This window comes from Lithobates pipiens, unplaced genomic scaffold (genome assembly GCF_037356315.1).
Source record: "Lithobates pipiens isolate NorthernLeopardFrog02 unplaced genomic scaffold, aLitPip1_a1.2 Scaffold_22, whole genome shotgun sequence".
In the NCBI taxonomy this organism is placed as follows: domain Eukaryota; kingdom Metazoa; phylum Chordata; class Amphibia; order Anura; family Ranidae; genus Lithobates; species Lithobates pipiens.
Genome location: NW_027507784.1, coordinates 314,263,099 through 314,278,984, shown reverse-complemented (window position 1 = coordinate 314,278,984; position 15,886 = coordinate 314,263,099).

Genomic DNA, 15,886 nt, shown 5'->3' with positions numbered 1-15,886 from the left:
TCTTAGCCCTGGTTCACATTGGTGTGTTTTGACATGCGATTTGACATGTCAAAATGGTGGCAATTACCGGCCCTAATCCGTGCGAGACTGCATTTGTGGCGCCGCCACGATTTCAAAAAGTAGTTCCTGGCCTACTTTTTGCAATTTTGGGGGGGGGGGGGGGGGGGCGATTTCCATTGACATCTTTGCACAAACCTGCAGAGATGTCTGTGAAATTGCAGCCGAAATTGAGACTGACAAATCAGGAGAATTCAGCTGAACTCGCACGGCTTCATTCCCGCAGCTCAGTGTGAACCCGGGCTTAAAGGACATGTCAACCCTAACAGTGAACTTCTCTTCTTTGATGGCTTTTGGTCTGTTAAAGCTGAACTCCGGAACGTAGACAAGCTCTCTCCTTGCAGTGGGCCCAGTGCTGGTCTCTTCCACCCAAATTTCCAGGCCATGGAAGATCCCCCATCATCTTCACATAGAGCGCAGGGCTATTATCCCTACATTGTACTCGAGGAGGATAGAGGGAGCCAGCAATAAGGTAAGTATTACAACTTATCTCTGGCTCCCTGGACTAAACAGGCATTTCTTTCCTAGAGTTCAGATTTAAAGATAACATTGAAGGAAATGTGTTATTTCAATTATATAACAGCAAAAAATACCTGTTGATCCTGCCAGAAATCTTGGCAGGTGTTTTTTTTTCTTTTGTGTGTTCTTTGCATGTGCTGCATTCTTATCAATAAAATGTTACCCATGCATTTCTGTGAACTACAGAACCCCTCCAATCTTTGATATGGAGATGAAAAGATGGGGGAGGTGTTCTGTAGCTCTTACTAGGTTAACAGCACTGCTCCTCCATAAATACAGTACAGTGAGTAAGCGATGTCACTCCAGGATAAGAAATGTGTTCCTGCGTGTGGAAATTAGTAATAAAAGTTCATCCCTTGTATAGAGCTGTAGAGCAGGAAGCGGTCACTGCTTATGTAATGAACAAATGTGAGCGCCCACCGTGTATACACAGAATTAGAAAGGACACCCAGAAAAACATTAATGTATTCCGGTAAAAGTATTTACATTTCTTAAAGATCCACTCAAATGCCCACTTCAATATCCCATCTTATACCGGAATGAAGACAGCTTGGACCCAATTACCATGGACGGGGCACACTTCTTCCATCACCCCCTGTACACCCTTCCTATATAATTACCTGTGATACCAATATGTCCTCACATTTCTTTATATTTCAGATTATCTAAGCATGGCTGACTAATTCCACAGAGGTAATGATACACACATTTATTATCATCAGCCGTCTCCGAGAATGATGACAAGTCCTCTATGATGGGTGCTGGAGGAGTACAGAGAGGAGAGCGGGTCTTCCTAATGAGTCCTTCTAATTGATGTCTACAGATTGGATGTAATCACAGTTGTCATCCGCCGGCCTCGGGGTGTTCTGTCTTCTACAAATAGGGATTTATTTATAGGGAATGTCATGTACAGTATACATAATATATATTATTCATCTATCTTTTCATTCATCTATTTACTGTTAAGATCTATGTTCCATCCCTCTTCTCAACCATCCATCCCCCTTCTCACTCTTCCATCCCTCTTCTCACCCATCCATCCCTCTTCTCACCCATCCATCCCCCTTCTCGCACATCCATCCCTCTTCTCACCCATCCATCCCCCTTCTCACCCATCCATCCCTCTTCTCAACCATCCATCCCCCTTCTCGCACATCCATCCCTCTTCTCACCCATCCATCCCCCTTCTCACCCATCCATCCCCCTTCTCGCACATCCATCCCTCTTCTCACCCATCCATCCCCCTTCTCACCCATCCATCCCTCTTCTCACCCATCCATCCCCCTTCTCGCACATCCATTCCTCTTCTCACCCATCCATCCCCCTTCTCACCCATCCATCCCCCTCCTCACCCATCCATCCCTCTTCTCACCCAACCATCCCTCTTCTCACCCATCCATCTCCCTTCTCACCCATCCATCCCCCTTCTCACCCATCCATCCCCCTCCTCACCCATCCATCCCTCTTCTCACCCAACCATCCCTCTTCTCACCCATCCATCTCCCTTCTCACCCATCCATCCCTCTTCTCACCCATCCATCCCCCTTCTCACCCATCCATCCCTCTTCTCAACCATCCATCCCCCTTCTCGCACATCCATCCCTCTTCTCACCCATCCATCCCCCTTCTCACCCATCCATCCCTCTTCTCAACCATCCATCCCCCTTCTCACTCATCCATCCCTCTTCTCACCCATCCATCCCTTTTCTCACCCATCCATCCCCCTTCTCGCACATCCATCCCTCTTCTCACCCATCCATCCCCCTTCTCACCCATCCATCCCTCTTCTCACCCATCCATCCCCCTTCTCGCACATCCATCCCTCTTCTCACCCATCCATCCCCCTTCTCGCACATCCATTCCTCTTCTCACCCATCCATCCCCCTTCTCACCCATCCATCCCCCTCCTCACCCATCCATCCCTCTTCTCACCCAACCATCCCTCTTCTCACCCATCCATCTCCCTTCTCACCCATCCATCCCCCTTCTCACCCATCCATCCCCCTCCTCACCCATCCATCCCTCTTCTCACCCAACCATCCCTCTTCTCACCCATCCATCTCCCTTCTCACCCATCCATCCCTCTTCTCACCCATCCATCCCTCTTCTCACCCATCCATCCCCCTTCTCACTCATCCATCCCTCTTCTCACCCATCCATCCCTCTTCTCACCCATCCATCCCCCTTCTCGCCCATCCATCCCCCTTCTCACTCATCCATCCCTCTTCTCACCCATCCATCCCTCTTCTCACCCATCCATCCCTCTTCTCACCCATCCATCCCCCTTCTCGCACATCCATTCCTCTTCTCCCCATCCATCCCCCTTCTCACCCATCCATCCCCCTCCTCACCCATCCATCCCTCTTCTCACCCAACCATCCCTCTTCTCACCCATCCATCTCCCTTCTCACCCATCCATCCCCCTTCTCACCCATCCATCCCCCTCCTCACCCATCCATCCCTCTTCTCACCCAACCATCCCTCTTCTCACCCATCCATCTCCCTTCTCACCCATCCATCCCTCTTCTCACCCATCCATCCCTCTTCTCACCCATCCATCCCCCTTCTCACTCATCCATCCCTCTTCTCACCCATCCATCCCTCTTCTCACCCATCCATCCCCCTTCTCGCCCATCCATCCCTCTTCTCACCCATCCATCCCCCTTCTCACCCATCCATCCCTCTTCTCACCCATCCATCCCCCTTCTCGCACATCCATTCCTCTTCTCACCCATCCATCCCCCTTCTCACCCATCCATCCCTCTTCTCACCCATCCATCCCCCTTCTCGCACATCCATTCCTCTTCTCACCCATCCATCCCCCTTCTCACCCATCCATCCCCCTCCTCACCCATCCATCCCTCTTCTCACCCAACCTTCCCTCTTCTCACCCATCCATCTCCTTTCTCACCCATCCATCCCCCTTCTCACCCATCCATCCCCCTTCTCACCCATCCATCCCCCTTTTCACCCATCCCTCTCCCTTCTCACCCATCCATCCCCCTCCTCACCCATCCATCCCTCTTCTCACCCATCCATCTCCCTTCTCACCCATCCATCCCCCTTCTCACCCATCCATCCCCCTTCTCACCCATCCATCCCCCTCCTCACCCATCCATCCCTCTTCTCACCCATCCATCTCCCTTCTCACCCATCCATCCCCCTTCTCACCCACCCATCCCCCTTCTCACCCATCCACCCCTCTTCTCACCCATCCATCCCCCTTCTCGCCCATCCATCCCTCTTCTCACCCATCCATCCCTCTTCTCACCCATCCATCCCCCTTCTCGCACATCCATCCCCCTCCTCACCCATCCATCCCTCTTCTCACCCAACCATCCCTCTTCTCACCCATCCATCTCCCTTCTCACCCATCCATCCCTCTTCTCACCCATCCATCCCTCTTCTCACCCATCCATCCCCCTTCTCACTCATCCATCCCTCTTCTCACCCATCCATCCCTCTTCTCACCCATCCATCCCCCTTCTCGCCCATCCATCCCTCTTCTCACCCATCCATCCCCCTTCTCACCCATCCATCCCTCTTCTCACCCATCCATCCCCCTTCTCGCACATCCATTCCTCTTCTCACCCATCCATCCCCCTTCTCACCCATCCATCCCCCTCCTCACCCATCCATCCCTCTTCTCACCCAACCTTCCCTCTTCTCACCCATCCATCTCCTTTCTCACCCATCCATCCCCCTTCTCACCCATCCATCCCCCTTCTCACCCATCCATCCCCCTTTTCACCCATCCCTCTCCCTTCTCACCCATCCATCCCCCTCCTCACCCATCCATCCCTCTTCTCACCCATCCATCTCCCTTCTCACCCATCCATCCCCCTTCTCACCCATCCATCCCCCTTCTCACCCATCCATCCCCCTCCTCACCCATCCATCCCTCTTCTCACCCATCCATCTCCCTTCTCACCCATCCATCCCCCTTCTCACCCACCCATCCCCCTTCTCACCCATCCATCCCTCTTCTCACCCATCCATCCCCCTTCTCGCCCATCCATCCCTCTTCTCACCCATCCATCCCCCTTCTCGCACATCCATTCCTCTTCTCACCCATCCATCCCCCTTCTCACCCATCCATCCCCCTCCTCACCCATCCATCCCTCTTCTCACCCATCCATCCCCCTTCTCACCCATCCCCCTTCTCACCCTTCCCCCTTTTCACCCATCCATCCCCCTTTTCACCCATCCATCCCTCTTCTCACCCATCCATCTCCCTTCTCACCCATCCATCCCCCTTCTCATCCATCCATCCCCCTTTTCACCCATCCATCTCCCTTCTCACCCATCCATCCCCCTCCTCACCCATCCATCCCTCTTCTCACCCATCCATCTCCCTTCTCACCCATCCACCCCCCTTCTCACCTATCCATTCCCCTTTTCACCCATCCATCCCCCTTCTCACCCACCCCCCTTCTCACCCTTCCCCCTTTTCACCCATCCATCCCCCTTTTCACCCATTCCCCTTCTCACCCGTCCATACCTCTTCTCACTTATCCATCCCCCTTCTCACCCATCCCCCTTTTCACCCATCCATCCCCCTTTTCACCCATCCATCCCCCTTCTGACCCATCCATCCCTCTTCTCACCCATCCATCCCTCTTCTGACCCATCCATCCCTCTTCTCACCCATCCATCGCCCTTCTCACCCATCCATCCCCCTTCTCACCCATCCATCCCTCTTCTCACCTATCCACCCCCCTTCTCATCCATCCATCCCTCTTCTCACCCATCCATCCCTCTTCTCACCCATCCATTCCCCTTTTCACCCATCCATCCCCCTTCTCACCCATCCTCCCCCCTTCTCACCCATCCATCCCCCTTCTTACCCATCCATCCATTCCTCCATCTATCTGCAGTATAATTCCTAAACTGACCACCGTTTTATGCAAATACTAATTAGTGATCAGTAAACAAACACTTAAAACCTACATACAGTATATTGTAAATGTTAGGATATGTGTGAAGTTTATGTTTTGCTCCTATGCTGTCTTGATATTTTTTTTTCTGTTCAGTCCTCTCTATTTTTCTATCTATCTTAGATTGGGCAACCTGCACCACACTATGTATGTGCTGGGAATTTTAAGGGACGATGATGCCTGTTGTTTGCGTCTGTGTCATGATCACTCAAATGCCCTACTTCCTATCTTATTCTCTGTGTGTCCATCCATCATCCTTCCCCACATCCGTCCCTCTATCCATCATTCATCCGTCCCTCCATCCATCATTTATCCATCATCCTTCCCCACATCCATCCATCCATCCATCATTCATCCGTCCTTCCATCCATCATTTATCTATCATCCATCCTTTCCTCCATCCATCATTCATCCGTTCTCCCATCCATTATTCATCCATCATCCTTCCCCACATCCATCCCTCCATCCTTTCCTCCAACCATCCATCCATCATTCATCCATCATCCATCCTTTCCTCCATCCATCATCCTTCCCCACATCCATCCCTCCACCCTTTCCTCCATCCATCCATCATTCATCCATCCCTCCATTCATCATTCATCCATTACCCATCCTTTCCTCAATCCATCCATCCATCACCCTTCCCCACATCCATCCCTCCATCCTTTCCTCCATCCATCCATCATTCATCTGTCCCTCCATCCATCATTCATCCATCCTTTCCTCAATCCATCTATCATCCATCCCTCCATCCATCCATCATTCATCCATCCCCCCATCCATCATCCTTCCCCACATCCATCCCTCCATCCATCCATCATTCATCCATCCTTTCCTCAATCCATCTATTATCCATTCCTCCATCCTTTCATCCATCCATCCATCATTCATCCATCCCCCCATCCATCATTCATCCATCCCTCCATCCATCCATCATTTATTCATCCCTCCATCCTTTCCTCCATCCATCCATCATTCATCCATCCCTCCATCCACCATTCATCCATCCCTCCATCCATCATTCATCCATCCTTTCCACAATCCATCTATTCATCACCCATCCCTCCACCATCCCTCCATCCATGCATCATTCATCTGTCCCTACATCCATCATTCAGCCATCATCCATCCTTTCTGCAATCCATCCTTCATCCATCCATCCATCATCCAACATCCTTTCCGCAATCCATCCTTTCTGTAATCCATCCATCATCCATCCCTACATCCATCTTTCCATCCTTTCCTCAATCCATCCACCATTCTTCCATGTCTCCATCCATCATCCGTCCTTACATAGACCCATCATGAATCCATTCCTGCATCCATCATTCATCCATCCTTTCTGAAATACATCCTTCATCCATCCATCCATCATCCAACATCCATCCTTTCCTCAATCTATCCATCCATCCCTCCATCCATCATCCATTCCTCCATCATCATCCATCCCTCCATTCATTTATCCATTATCTATATATCAGCATTACATGAGTAGTCTGGTTGAAAAAAGACACAAGTCCATGTAGTTAAACCAATAAAAAGGGGGGAATATATATATATATATATATATATATTCCCATATACACAATCCTATACCCACAGGTGATCCAGAGGAAGCTGAAAACCCCCCAGCAAAGCATGATAGAATTTGTTCCAGTAGCGGAAAAAAATCCTTCCTGATCCCCTGAGAGAGTTATATTATGTGTATCTAGGAAAGAATCCAGGGCTTTCTTAAAGCAATCCACTGAGCTTGCCATCCGTGCATCACCCACCGCCATCCACCCATCCTCCCCTCCATCTATCCATCATCTATTAATTTATGCATCATCCATCCTCCTCTCCATCTATCCATCCATGCATCATCCATCCATCCATCTTTCCCTCCATCTATCCATCCATGCATCATCCATCCTCCCCTCCATCTATCCATCCTCCCCTCCATCTATCCATCCATGCATCATCCATCCATCCATCTTTCCCTCCATCTATCCATCCATGCATCATCCATCCTCCCCTCCATCTATCCATCCATGCATCATCAATCCATCCATCCATCCTTCCCTCCATCTATCCATCCATGCATCATCCATCGTTCCCTCCATTTATCCATCATCTTTCCATATGTGCACCATTCATCCATCCACCCATCCATCCTTCCCTCCATCTATCCATCCATCCATGATCCATCCTCCCCTCCATCTATCCATCCATGCATCATCCATCCATCCATCGTTCCCTCCATTTATCCATCCTCTATCCATCCATGCATCATCTATCGTTCACTCCATTTAGCCATCATCTATCCATCCATGCATCATCCATCCTTCATCCCTCGACCAATTATATATCCATCATCCATCCCTTCTTCCATCCAGCCATCCTTCTAGCTGTCATCATCCATCCCTCTATTCATCCATCATCTATACATCCATACATCATCCATCCCCATCCATTACTTTATCCATCCCTCCATCTATGCATCGTCCATCCATTATCCATCAACCATCCCTCCAATCATCCATTCATCACATAGTTCCTAAACTGACCACATTTTAGTGCAGCCTAACAGTGTAAGTGGATGAATCTGCAGTGCTGGAGATTGTATTCTGACACCCGGAACAGACAACTGTTAGAATACCTGAACAGCACATTTGGATGCAGCCACTATTCTGCTGACAATTTTCTGCCAGGCTTCCTTAATTCTTCCATCAAGGTATGTGGGGCAGGAGGGAGCTGACAGGGGCACCCACAAAGTGAATTTTGTCTGGTTTATGAGGAACGAGAAATTGTCTCAGTGTATGGCCAGCTTAAAGGATTAGATAGATAGATAGATATATAGATAGATAGATAGATAGATAGATAGATTATACAATAAAAAAATTGCTGAGCACCACTAAAGTGCTCGGGTTTGACTTGAAGAAAAGGTGGCAGCCCTAAGAGAGAGGAGGGTGCAGGGTATTAGCTCGCCTTTTCATTTTTTTCCAAAAAATGTAAACTTACACTTTAAAGCAAAACTAAACCATCCTATCCTTTACAGCTTGTAGCTGTTTTGGAAAAAAGTTAAAGAGGTAGTAAACCCGCTGACATTTTTTAATTTTTTTTTTTTTTTTTTTTTTTAGACATGCAAGGGAAAAGGCATAATGAGCTAGTATGCACCGGGCTTTTAGCCCAAAATCCCCTGTGCGCATGCGCCGCTGCAGTCAGCGGCTCATTGGGAGGGGAATATCTCCTAAACCATACAAGTTTAGAAGATATTTTTTTTACCTAAAGGTAAGCCTTATTATAGGCTCACCTGTAGGTAAAAGTAAAAAAAAAAAAAAACATTATACAACCGCTTTAAATGGGTTTAGTTCGGCTTGGAATCCTGTTGCATTACACCTTCTGACCAGTAGATGGTGATAGAGAACCAATCTAGCCTGCACTGGGTGCTTTAGCTTTTAGCTCTTTGTAGATACTTATTGAGTTCTTGGTATGGGGTGAGACAAGAAGGTAAGTAAGGTTTGTTAGGACATGTACAACCCCTGCATTTTGTGCACATATATAAGCATGCAATGTTTTCTTGGGAGATTAAAATGGATTTCTGACACTCCAGGGATGATCCCAATGATTCATTCATGAAACAACCCACAGTGATTGTGGAAATAATTCCATACAGCCCATTGACCAAATTACTTCTCCGCAGGCGCAGTCATCTCTGACCTGCAGGATGCCTCTATTCGGCCTGACTGCATGTCTTAACCAAGGTTACCTGCTGGCTCTATAGACTTGTTAACATTGCTCATAGATGACAGCATCAGCAGTATTAGAGAGCATGCCCTCCAGTGTATTTTAGGATATAAAATATTTATTATAAAATTTTCCTGCTCAAAATCTATAAATAATGAGTTCTGTAATTCATTATGAATAAGGATGGTTGAAAAATAGTTACATTTTTAAAGCTTAAGTGTAATCCAGCTATATTTTGCCTTCGCTGTTTCCTCCTTTACCCTATCATCATCAACATATTAATGGCATTTTACATAAAATCTTTCCATTTTCATTACATACCTTATTTTAGATCTAGTGACATCATCACGGGGTCTCTGTGCTTCTCTATGTAATGTAGTCATATCCGGAGTGATGGGAGGGGCCAGCAGGGTACTGTACATTACTTCCTGAGAACATCACAGCACCCTGCCTCAGTACTTCTCTGATACAAGCAGTGGGCTGGCTCTTGGGAGGAGTTATGCAAATATTAAAAATACCTTGATGGGTGTGTCAGTCTGGAGTAGTGGGCATTGCTAGGTGGAATGTATTTGCATGCAGACCACCTTAGGTAATGACACATGTACAGTAATACCTTGGATTACGAGCATAATTCTTTCCAGAAGAATGCTTGTAATCCAAAGCACTCGTATATATCAAAGTGAGTTTCCCCATAGGAAATAATGGAAACTCAGATAATCTGTTCCACAGCCACTGCACTCCACTCTATGCAGTATCGCATGTAGCCCGAGGTGCAGGGGCGCCAGAGACACTCGGGAATGGAGTGTTTCTGAGTGTCTCAGAATGGCTCTCAGCACCTCCAAGTGTCACCGGGCGCCCCCTTGCACCTCTGGCCAAATGCGGTACTGCACACCCCAGAGGCTTGAATCCTGCCCATCTTGGGAGACAACGCTCACAAAGCAAGTAAGGATTTAAAAAAAAAAAAAAACTTGTATTTGGAAATGCTCGTGTAGCGGTACCCCCATGGGGGTTGCTGAATTTGTTCATTACCTTTTGTCAGATGACTCCGCTCCCAATCCCCCATGCAAGTACATGACACCAAACAGTCCGAAATCTGGATTTTATAATGATTTATTCTGGGTATAAATCAGTGGGCTAGGCAATAGAGTATATGAGATGCCCCATCCGACCCCAGTTTTAGGTCAAAAGGGTACTAATCGGTAGCCATAGCACTTGTTAGTTAAATCCCTTTTAGCGATCCTTTAGCAATCCTTTTCTGGTTCCAATTTCTATCTCAGGTTGCACTTCCAATATGGACAGATAAGTATCACTCTGAATAATGCAGTGGATGTTGACCCCGAAGTCACAGGCCACACTGCCTATTTCCATGACTTGTGTTGTCAAACTTCCCTCAGTTCTGGAAAAGTGCTTAATACTGTGGTTCTTGGATACACAGTATGAAGTTACAGGTTAGTCCTACAAGGTTGCACTCCCTTTGCTCTCTCCCAATCAACAGTCCATGTTCTACTCACAGAAAGTCGATTCCCAGTTTTCTCCTTCCGCGTAGTCCCTACTTCCTCCTCCTCCTCTGCATGGGACGCCCGGTCTTCCTCCAGCACTACATGATGACTTCTCCTCCAGGGGCCAGACATCGGCCTCCCTGGACTCGCCTCCGGCTATCCGGCTCTTTGATCTCCTCTGCACCCCCCGGGATCTCTGAACTCCTCGGACTTCAAGCCTCATCCCAGAGACTCCGGGATCTCTGAACTCCCGGGCCTCTGGTCCTGAACCTCTGGACCTCAAACTCTTCTCCTAGAGCATGTGACACCCCCTTTTTATGAGAGGCCTCCCATTGACCATAGAAATTAACCATTGGTCAATTCTCTCACATGGGTTTCCTGCAATCAGGTCTCAGTCCATCCTCTCTTTCTAGCAGAATCTACTGGTAAGCAGAGGAGGTATCCCTGAGCCCAAGTGTAGGCAGCCACACCCCCTTCTACTCTAACACTCCCTTCCCAAAATAAACAACCAGGCCTAGTAAAGAGTAGGACCCTGGCTAAATGTACCTGTCTCTGTATTCTACACTGTCAAAAAAACACCACTAAGCACCTACCAAAAAGTAGAGGGTGCTACACTCGTAAACCGCGTTACTCGCAATCCAAAATTCCATTTTTATGGTGAGCCTCCATGATTGGAAGAAATTAAATGTTATAATTCCAGTCCAAATACAGGTTCCTTTGAGTCCATTTAAGCCCTTATTCCATTCTTCCCGAGGAAGGATGAGTTTTGTTATTTTGCCTAATATTATAATGCTCAGTACAGATTTTTTTCTTAGCCCTTGGTGCTGTGCACAAAAACGAAAAACACAAAAAGTGAAGAAAGAGAGTGCATGGGAACACTCACATAAAAGTGAGCTTAGGGTGTGTTGTATGGTCCCCTCCTGAAGAAGAAGGACCCTTCTCTGACCCCCAAGGGCTTTAGATGCATGACACATTAAGGTTCACTCAGGTCCACCTAGCCAAAAGGCCCGACAGGCCCTTAGTCTCATGATAAGCTGAAATTATCCAACGAATCCTAGGTTGGGGGTAGATGCATGCAGAACAGAAAAATTTGTTTGTTTCGGATACATTCATTACGTTGATGTAGCCGAGAGCGGACTATGGCTATCTGATGTTTGCAGACTGTCTCTTACTATTCTAGCCTTGCTCCTATGTCCCTAGGGTTGCCACCTGTCCAGGATTCACCCGGACAGTTCGGGTTTGGAACCATGTGTCCGGGTTTCAGACTGCCTGAAACCCGTACACATTATTCAGACTAAACTATGGCTTCCCAGCAGGGTTGCTGTCTGCAATCTAAGCTGAGAGTCTCTATTACACTCTCTTTCACACTGCACAAAGCCAACACTAACAATCCCCCCCAAACACACACACAGATGGGAGAGGAGAGAGGGCTCGATTTGCACCTCTTACTCCTGCCCCTACCCCTCTGTGTCTGCCCACACTCCATTCCCCGGTGCTGTGCCTCAACGGGGGCTGGAAATTTGAAGTCCAGCAGCCTCAGATACATCTACATGCTGACTGCCAAGGGGTGAGGGAGCACACCATCCATCCCTGTCTATGTCATCCCCGTCTATGTCTTCTCCCTTCTCTTTCCTGCCTCTGAGAGTGTACATTAAACTAAATCAGGGTTCTCGGAGCACCCCTTAGATCAGAGTTCCCCTTTACACCAAAGGGCACAGTGTTCCCCCTTACATCAAAGTTCTCTTCGTACATCATAGTTTTCAGTGTTCCTCCTTAATTCAGGGTTCCCGGAGCATCCCTTATGTTAATGCCCCCAGAGTTCTCCCTTACATCAGAGTCAACAGAGTCAGTGAAAGGGAACTCTGCGAGTTCAGATGTAAAAGGGGAACACTGTGGACTCTGATGTAAACGGGAACTCTTGTTATTAACGTCATATGATTAGAAATGTTATTAAATAGCAAAATATATGCATAGTTTATACTATAAAAAATAATTGCTGTGTGCCACTAAAGTATTTGGGTTTGACTTGAAGAAAAGGTTGCAACCCTATATGCCCCCCTAGTGCTGGATCTGAATCACTGACATCATCTCCTGAAGTACAGAGAAAGGCATTGTGGGAGATGTAGTCCTCTGATAGGCATTGCTGATCTTGCAGAAATTACTGTGAACTGCATCTCCCAGCAGACTGTCTGCTCTGCAGGGGAATTGTGGGAGAGACTATATAGGGATCTGCGGACCAGGCCCATGCTCTCTTTCTTCCTGGATCTCACCGTGTGAGCACCACTCCACCACTGTGCAAAAAGATTGCGGCCTAGCATACGATACACAGCTCACCGCTCCAGCCCCAGCAGGTCCAGCTGTCGCCCGCTAGCAGATAGATCCCTGTCTCTGCCCATCTGTAATAGGAAGAATTGTTTGTTGGTCCCACCGGGAAACTCCGATGTTTACCATGATTGGTCAGGGGACTTGCGCCCCCAGATCTCATTGCTCTGCTAAGTACTACACCTTCAACACAGTGCACATGTGACATTCGCTTGGCTTAAAAATAGTATTGCTATCAACCAGTGTTTGCTATCTTGCATTGTTCATCATCACTTTGCTGCAGCCAGGAATCTTTGTTCTTTGAGCTCCAACGTTGCCAGTGAAGACAGTGCAAGGCCTTGCATTTTTTGTAAGTATAGGCTGATATTAAGCATCTGTGAAATTACACGCATAATTGTTAAAGCTACACGTGTCTTACTATTGTATACTATATATTTACATCATAGAATTCCTATGACCCAAATGGCATAAAAATCTCAGAAGGACCAGTTTAGGTCCGAAACATGTCAGGTGTATCCGCCAGTATGCAATTTTGCTAGCCCACTCACTCTCTAGGGGCAGCTTGCTTTACATACAGACGCATGTATTTGGGTATATTATTATTTTTTTTGTACTGATGCATTTTATGATGTTAAATATATGTTAAATATAATTATGATGTTAAATATAATTCTGCATAACCTGAGATATTGTCCGTAAGGGATACTGTTAATAAGAGGAGTCGGATGGAAGCTACTAGCATGTAAGAGGGTGTTCCCTGCTGTCTCCTTTCGATATAGAGTAGTGTTAATATTCCCATCACCTTTAATCACAACTGTAATATCCAGGAAGGGAATGGATTTCTTACTTTGATGCATGGTAAATTTTAAATGAAATGCATTCTGATCTATGTCATGCATGAATTCAACTAGATCAGTGGTAGAACCAGTCCATAACATCAAAACGTCATCTATATACCTATTCCACATCAGGATGGAAGCCTAATAATTGGCGTACCTGAGCAAAGCGCTTACATTCTCACCCCCCCAGGTACAGGTTGGCTTACGATGGGGCACACAAATTCCCCATCACAACCCACTGCACCTGGAGGTAGTGGGAATTGTTAAAGGTAAAGACATTGCCTGTAAAAATGTGCTCTAAAATAGAGAGGATACATTTACTTAAGGACCATGAGTCCTGAGTTCTCTCCCCCAAAAGGTCCTCTATCACAGACAGACCCAAAAAGTGTGGAATACTGCTGTACAGGGCTTCGATATCAATAGCTACTAAAATAGTATCCGCCGGGACCTAAATATTTTCCAGACGTCATAAAAGAAGAGGAAGAACCCTTCCTTGACCCCCTACAGCGTAAGGCTCATTACAGTGTTAAGACACTCTCAGGTCCACCTACCCAAAAGTCCTGGCAGACCCCTTATCTCATAATCAGTTGAAGCTGACCAATAAGTCCTAGATGGAGATGCTCTCCTGAAGAGAGACCCCCCAGGGCAGTGGAGGAAGGAACCTAATGGCCACACATCCTTCCTCCAGGCTTTAGGGTAGACCGTAATACAGCTTTTGGCCCCTCCCAAAGAGGAAGAACCCTTCCCTGAACTCCTATGGCATAAGATTTGTTACAGGGTTAAGGAAAACTCAGGTCAAACTAGCCAAAAGACCTAGCGGGCCCCTCATCTAATAATCAGTTCAAGCTGACCAATGTAGTCCTAGGTGGGAACTCTACTGAAGAGAGACCCCCTCAAGGCAGAGGAGTTAGGAACCTAATGGCCACACATCCTCCTCCTAGACTTCAGGGAAGACCTGAATACAGATTTTCCAGGTTTTTTGGCCCCTCCCGAAGAGGAAGAACCCTTCTCTGACACCCTATTCATGAAAAGGTTAGGGCACACTCAGGTCCACCTAGCCAAAAGGCCTCATGGACTCCTCATCTCATGATTAGGGAAGCTGACCAATGAGTCCTGGGTGGGGGCACTCCTGAAGAGGGACTCCACCAAACCAGGGAAGGACCCTAATGGCCACACATCCTCCTCCTAGACTTCAGGGTAGGCCCAAATAGAGCTTTTTAGGCTTTTGGCCATCATCAGTGCAGGGGAACAATGGCTTCTACATAGTGGGACCCAAATGGACAGTCTGGCAATACAGGTTATGGTGATAAGGGACTAAAGTTGAGGTTTCCAAACTATGGCCCTCAGGCCACATACGGCCTGCTACATGATTTTATCTGGCCTGCAGCTATGGTCAGTGTTGTATACTCAGTGCACACTGATGTTTTTTTTTGGCCCAAGAATATTTGTAAAATATAAGATGTGGCCCTTGTACTGAAAAGTTTGGAGACCCTTGGACCAAAGTAATCAAAAAGGCCTCCAATCGAATCAGTGCGCAGCACAGTAAAGCTTTCTGTTCTATGAAAGCCTTATTGTGCCATGAAATGTTCTTCTGTTCTGCTCTTTACTGTTTTAGAAGGTGATAAATATTTAACAGATCAGAGAGCATTATTCTCAGAGTGCAACTAATGGGATTTTTTGAGAGCTGAAAATAAAGTGATAAAATGCAAGATTATTAAACAGTTGAACCGTGGGTCCTCATTTTCTTTCATTAGGTAAATTCACAGTGTGCATTGTGATTCTGAGATGTCAGCTGTGCTGGAAAAAAGAACATGTATCCTGGTGCCGAATAGGTGTATCTTCTGGCTTTAATGGGCATTGTAAAGGATTACTTAGAGTACAGGTCCATTCAGCAGAATGTTGTGTACAAAGAGAAGGAACCTGCAGCAACCAATTAGAACATCTTTCTTTATGACTCATCTAAACTGACAAATGGTGCATTCTGATT